Source organism: Typopeltis vanoorti, chromosome 16, assembly GCF_054136105.1.
Source record: "Typopeltis vanoorti isolate ZY-2024b chromosome 16, IOZ_Tvanoo_1.0, whole genome shotgun sequence".
NCBI lineage: Eukaryota > Metazoa > Arthropoda > Arachnida > Uropygi > Thelyphonidae > Typopeltis > Typopeltis vanoorti.
In genome coordinates, this window is record NC_143564.1 from 46068644 (window position 1) to 46075731 (window position 7088).

A 7088-nucleotide genomic window follows, 5' to 3' on the forward strand; every position below is an offset into this window, starting at 1 on the left:
AGACTGTGAAGACGATATGGCTCCTTCATGTCTAACTCCACTGTACAACAAGTACATTAACAGTGTAAGCATTCTTCCCGTTCACTTTATTTGCCTAATCGTAGATAGATTTTTTTTTCGAGGATTTCCAAGTTGTATTTAAAGCACGTGTTATTCTAAGGCTAAACTTTTTATATAACAATGTTTCATCTTATTTTTTTTTCTGATTCTAAGCCTTGTACAACAGTATTGTGTAAAACAAATATTTTGAGACTGAAACTTCATGTATTTATCAGCAAATGATGCAAATGCAGCAAACATTTCAACCCATGTGATTTCTAAATTATTACTGAAAGTTTGACGAGAAGAGTGGTTGCTAAGTGGATCTCAGCATTTATTTTCAGTTTTCAGAACTGAAAATATTTGCATTGCATAATACTGTTGTACACGATCCAGGACAAAAAAAATCAGGTCAAATAGAAATGTCGTAAGAGGTTGAGTGACTTTTCATTCATTTTGCTTTTTTTTCCCTTGGAAAAACAAAACAAAACTAAGCAAAAACGTCATATTTATTTTTCTGCCTATATGAAATATATTTTTACTTTTAATTCTTCTTTCCCCGTTTTTATTTTAGTTTTATTTTATTATATTATTAAATTAATATAAAAATAGTATCATTGTATGAAATTAAAACAAAACAGTAAATATTATTAAAGTTGCCAAGAAATTATAATTTTGGTTTCATCCTTTATCCAAGTGTAAGCAAACAAAGTTTGCACGTGAAGTAACTTCACGACTTGGCTACTTGTATATAGAGGCTAATTACTTCACATCATTGGTTTAGTATCCCATAATGCAAAGCATACCCCTTTCAGAGGTGTATAATGCTGTGCATTATGGGAAGGGTGACGCAAGATCTTCCTCGAGAGAAAAAGATGGGAATGTCGTTTTTTAGCATGGAAGTTGACAAGGTTAGTCATTCCCTTGCTAGTAATTTGTGGAGATAAATGACTAGCAAGGAAATAAGCAATTAACAGTTTCAACCTTTTATATTAAAGGCTGAATTTTGAATCTTGACGATTATGATATTTGAACAATATGAATTTCAGTATATGGAGAGAATGGAATGTGCTGTGCATAGGATGTGAGGTCAGTGAGAGATCATTATGTATGAAGGAAGATATCTGAAGAGAAGAAACCATCTAACACACACACACACGCACGCGCGGGACGAATTAATTAGAGTTCGAAAAAGCCCTAGATTTGCTGCGTGACGTTGCCAAAGTAAGCAGAAATCTAAGAAATGATCTAAAAAGGGGAACACTAACTGCAGTGAGAGAACTAACGAAGGTATTTAATAAAATAAAAAATGCAACTAAAAGTATCGATAGAACAACAGACTACTATCAACAGAACAACAAGGGACAGGCTAACTTACCTGAGCCTACTCAGCTATACTCGCAACTCGTTAAAAACAACGCTAAAAACTAAGACGAATCCGAAAACAATCCTTGCTATAAATTAATAGTAAAACCGATAGCTCAACTAAACAGAGAAGAAACCAAAAATCTTATAAAAGAAAAACTAGACCCCAAGAAAAATAAAAATCGGAATCGCAAAAACGAAAAGTATTAATAACGGAGTAGTGTTAATTGAATCCAAAGAAAAGACTTATTTAGACTTGCTGCATAACGAAATATCTAAGGAATGCAAAGACACATTAGTAGCAAATCCCAGTAAGAAACATTTTGCAAGGCTGATAATATATGATATTCCCAGTGAAAGTCGCAATAGACTCAATCTGCATGCAGAACGAAGAACTCTTCATCGGCGACACAAAGATGATACAGAAATTTATCATGACAAAAAAAATACGAACAAAAGAAACCTGATTATTGAAGTAGATCCGACGGTGAAAATCAAACTGCTGAAAACCGGTGTTAAAATGCTATGAAGAATATGCCGTTGTGCAGATTACGTGAGCGTTCTCAGATGCTTTAACAGCCATAAATTTCACCATCATACACGAGATTGCAGGGGGAAAACCACCTGTCCATTCTGCTCCAAATTTCAGCCAGTGCACACGAAATAAGTCCGAGATGAATTGCATAAATTGCCAAAGTCACAACAAGCATTCCAAAACGAAAAACGACTACAAGCACATGGCATAAAGCAAAGATTGCCCAACATACAGCTACAGACAGCTGAAAATTCAAAACATAGATTATGGAAAGCAATAATAAAGTTTGTAGAAACCGCACTCTTCCCTAACATGTCTTCAAATAAATGTACAATGCTCTATCAAGGTTGTCAATAACTTAACAGAACTATCACAAATAGAAAAAATATATGACTGGCATTATTACAAGAACCCTACAACATCAACAACAAAATACGCGTCTTTCCAAGCAATTATAAAATATTTGACAAAGGATTAGAAAGAAAGAGAGCTGCTATACTCGGGTCAACCCTGAAGCCGAGGCAATATTAATTTCTCAGCACAGCAACGAGGACTCGGTACTTATTGCAATTACGTACAGAGGAATTAAAACTTTTGCTGCAAGTATGTATCTAAACTATCACACTGACATAAAATACGACTTAGGAAAAATGGGCAACATCGTGGATTTTAACATCAACCACGGCCTGATTATGGGAGTAGGTAGCAACGCTCATTCGGTTTTATGGTTTAACGAAAGCACAAAAAATAGAGGTAAAAATTTGGAAGAGTTCATAGCATCAAACTCCCTACACATACTAAACGACGACTGTAACACTCCATCATTTGAAAATACCAGAGGAAGCAGCTTCATTGATCTGACACTGGCAAACAGCGCTATTTTATCCCGGGGTTTCTGAATGGAAATACGAAGAAGGGGTAAAGCTGTTCTGATCATCGCATATTAAGTGTTAATATCAGTTAACAAAAAAATATAAACGGAATAAACAACACAAACCATCGCATTAACATCAAGTACTTCACCAATAAAACCAATCTAGAGATATTTGCTAAAGTATTAAAAAGCGAATTTTCATGCCTAATCTCAGAACATCACTTTAATGGGATCAACAAACAACAGCTCAGCTTAGACAAGAACCTAGCAATCTGGGCATCAGAACAAGCCGATATAGACTTCTTTGCTTATGTGCATTCATCAGGTCTGAAAAATTCCAGCGACCAAACACTCATAACAACTAAGAAGCTAAATATCGAAGGAAGAAAATCAGTACCATGGTGGAATGCCGAATAACAATCCTAAGAAAACGTGTTAACGCACTCAGACGACTATTAAAGAATATACAGTAACCAATATTTAAGAGAGAACAGAAGAGAGAACTACTATAAAGCCAAACACAGCTATCGGAACAAAATTACAAACGCGAAAACAGAATCATGGAAAACAAATTCTGTATTGTTTCAACCGTATCGAATCCTTGGAACTGTATATATATATATAAATTAGCAGCAAGCAAGAATAAGACAGCATCTATATTATCAACCATCAAGAAAACAGACGGCACCTACACTAAAAACGTAGCAGAAACTGCAGCTATTATGATAGAGAAGTTTATTCCCGATGACGATGAATCAACTGACGAAGAAATCACAAAACGTACAGACAAAGAATGAAAAACAGACATAGATACTCCTAACTACGACTTATTTACAACTAAAGAAATCGAGTCAGTATTAAGATCAATGGATCCAAGTAAAACTCCGGGAGAGGACGAAATAACCTGCGATATACTACTAAGAGCGTTTGTCGAATTTCCCGAATTCATGACAACAGTTTACAACGAATGCCTAAAAAGAGGGCGATTTCCTTTAAAATAGAAACGTTCTAAAATTATATCCGTAATAAAACCAGGAAAAGAAACATCCGACCAAATTAGCAAATACAGGGAAATCAGTCTCATAAACTTGCAAAGTGCTTGAAAAACTTCTGATGAACCGAATAATGCACAATGTCTACTCAAGAAACCAATTAAGCAGCAATCAATACGCATTTAGACCTCAATCCAGCACAGTAGACGCAATTACTGAGGTAAAAGGGTTCAGAGAAGACAGTCTACAGCAAACAATGAGATGTACTACTGATCTCACTCGACGTACGAGCCTTCGATGCTGCGAGGTGGCCAGCTATAATCAATCAATTAAGAGATTTAAAATGTCCAAAAAACTTACTCAATCTTACAAAAAATTATTTTACGGACAGAAGAGCACCATGCTATTAAAAACCACAGCTGTAACGAAAGAAGTCAAACGAGGCTGCCTCAAGGCTCCTGCTGTGGACCAGGCTTCTGGAACATCCAGTACGACTCACTATTAAGACTTCCTTTCACTACTGAAACAAAAGTCATAGCTTTCGCCGATGACACGATGATAATGATTCGGAGACGCGACGGCTTACAACTGTTTTATATTTTCAGCCATTTCAGTGATTCTTCGATGAACGGTACTATTTGAAAGACAAATCCTATCAAAAGATCTTTTTGCATTATCTCCGATCATAATTTCCGCTATTATTTTTGCTGCAGGCTTGACCAAAGTTTCACCAATGGTTTCCGCTGCACCACTTTTTGCTGTTAATAGCGACACACGATATGAAGCTTGTAAAGCCTTCATGTTTTCACCTCCTGACACGATCGACATCACTTTGAGATTCTTTTAAATTTTTTAGTTTATTTTGAAAAAATTCGACAGGTTTGTCCTTGCATTCATCATGTTTCTATTCAAAATGGCGATTTAAATTACATGCTTTCATTTTTTAAAGTTTCACCGCAAATTACACATAATGGAATAGGTTCCTCTTCATTTCCCGTCCATGAAAATCCACATTTCAAGTAATTTATATCGTACTTACGAAGTTTTCTCATCTTCTTCCTAGTTGGTTCTTTAGAGATGTCAGACGACACACACTTATCAATTTCACTTGATCCAGATACAATATCAACATTTTCTTGTTGCTGACAGCTACTTGTATCTACTATGTTCCTCTCGCTTGCGCATTCTAAAAATCCAGTCTTTTACCAGTGATCCATACTTAAGAATTTGAAAGCTAAAAAAAAAAATTACCGTATTTAACAAACAGTCCTTCAACAAATGGCTAGTGAAAGCAGAACTCGAAACAGACAGCAACGGTAGGCCAGTAGAGATAAAACAGCTATGAAGACGTCCATATGATTGGTGCGGTATTAACAAAAGATCGCGCTACTAATTGACAAAAGCAAGCCGACAGTTCAGTTGAAATGCTAATTCTCTTCAACCGAATTCCTTATATAATATCTAAAACATATTCACTATATATTTCTTAGTTTTAACACGTTCACTCAAACAAAACCACATGTTGCCGGTGTACCATATGGTTTTGATAGTCTACTATACATCATTTTATGTGGGAGGGGTCATGCGATTCATTAGTTCCGTTTTTACCCAGTTGTCTCTAATTGCACTATTTGTTGAGAAACATATTACACAGCCTGCAGATGTCTCTGTACCTTATTCAGTGATACAATAGGAACGTTTTACGATCTCAAACTTAAATTTTATCCCATGCGTTAATGATGCATAGCCGAAAATTGCCACGGACCCCCTGAAGACCTTTCGCTGACCCCCGGGGATCCGCGTACCACACTTTGAGAAACACTGCTATAGAGTATACGCCAGACACGAGTGGAAAACAGTGAAAGCTATATTGGGATAGCTTTAATTCTTAAGCACATATTTTGAGAAAGTTGAAAGGACTATTTGAAATATTCAATTACGAGGAGACAACTTGTTGGTACCACACTATTCAGAAGTTTTCTGATATTTTCCTATCAAAGACCAGCGGATGATTGCATTCGATTTGTTCTCGGTATAGTGAGGGGTGATTTGCCTTGGTTATCTAAACGGGATGAAAAAAATAAGAACGATATCAGAAGATCAAACTCATTTTTGGTGATGTTGCGAGGGCCAAAATCATGCTTCTATCTACTTATCCATATTTATACAGGAAAAGACATAAATGCATGAATAGGAAGAAGAAGTTGCATCCAGTAATCTTTGCAAATATCAGCAGGCACGACTACCGCTTGAAAATGAGGCAGGTTTTCTGCATTTCGACTTTACAAATTCCTGTTTGGATTCATTGATAATTTTCTTTTAGCTCTGCAAGCTGCATTGTAGCTAAGTGTAAAAGTGGAGTTCTTTCCACACTCAAGAAACCTCGCTGAATTTTTCACTCGGACACACTTGTCACGCTTGTAGAAGAACGATGGCTTGAGTATCCACTTGAGGTTGTATTAGAAATAGGAAGTCGAATTGAGACGCTTGTATCAATCCTACTTGCTTCGATTTATGATTTTTTAATTGTTTTTTTTATGATTTTGGACGATCAAAAAGTCCCTTTGAGGTTCCTTGATCGTCAGGGATACCATTTGTGATGCACTTCATGGTTTTAGACAAAGAAGAGTTTATTAAAGAGAATGCAGTAAAAGACTCGTGGAAATATCTCCCAAGCAGAAATCCCAATCCCTCTGACCTCAAAATTCATTTTCAAATACTAATTTAATTCCACATCCTCCAGGTCCTCGATCTATCTATTGGCCAGTTTGCGAATTCGCTCTACTGTTCTATCCGTCTATGTAAGAGGTTTTAGACCTCACGGTGTGTGTGTCTTGCATGGCCTTGAAGGGCGCACAGCACTATTTATAAAAGAGAGAGAAGGGGTGGAAACAGTAGACTTTGGTTTGGAAATAAAACATGGTAATAGCCACTTAAGGCCCCCAATAAATAGGCAATGACTGCTATTTCACAGGGAATAATGATCATTACATGGGATCCAGTCAAAGTCCGCATTTCCTTCAACTAAGGAATTTATTTTTTTATGCTCTGCCATTTGTGGAAGCAGACTATGCCACAGGAACGTTTAGCTAGTAAACGTTATGTTGAACATCACCAGCGTAATGGTCACTGTTTGGTCATTCGGAAACGTCTAGGAAGTGGCAAGTGACTTAAAAGCAAGACTGCAGGAGAATAATTTTGAGTATTTCTTCTCATAAAGTAGCTACGAAAGCATTCGATTTGTATATCTAAGAAGAGGAAGAGAGCACAAACAGTTTGAAGA

General features: G+C 36.4%; 1 protein-coding gene across 1 annotated transcript in view; it reads right to left on the bottom strand.

Moving 5' to 3' along the window:
- The window catches only part of LOC150097996 (xibalbin-1-like), a 69787-nt gene extending 68362 nt beyond the window's left edge, over positions 1–1425 (bottom strand). Inside the window, exon 1 of the mRNA XM_090406373.1 lies at positions 1418–1425. The gene's annotated coding sequence lies outside the window, so the exon portion shown is untranslated. The remainder of the gene's footprint in view (positions 1–1417) is intronic.
- Positions 1426–7088: the final 5663 nt, after the last annotated feature.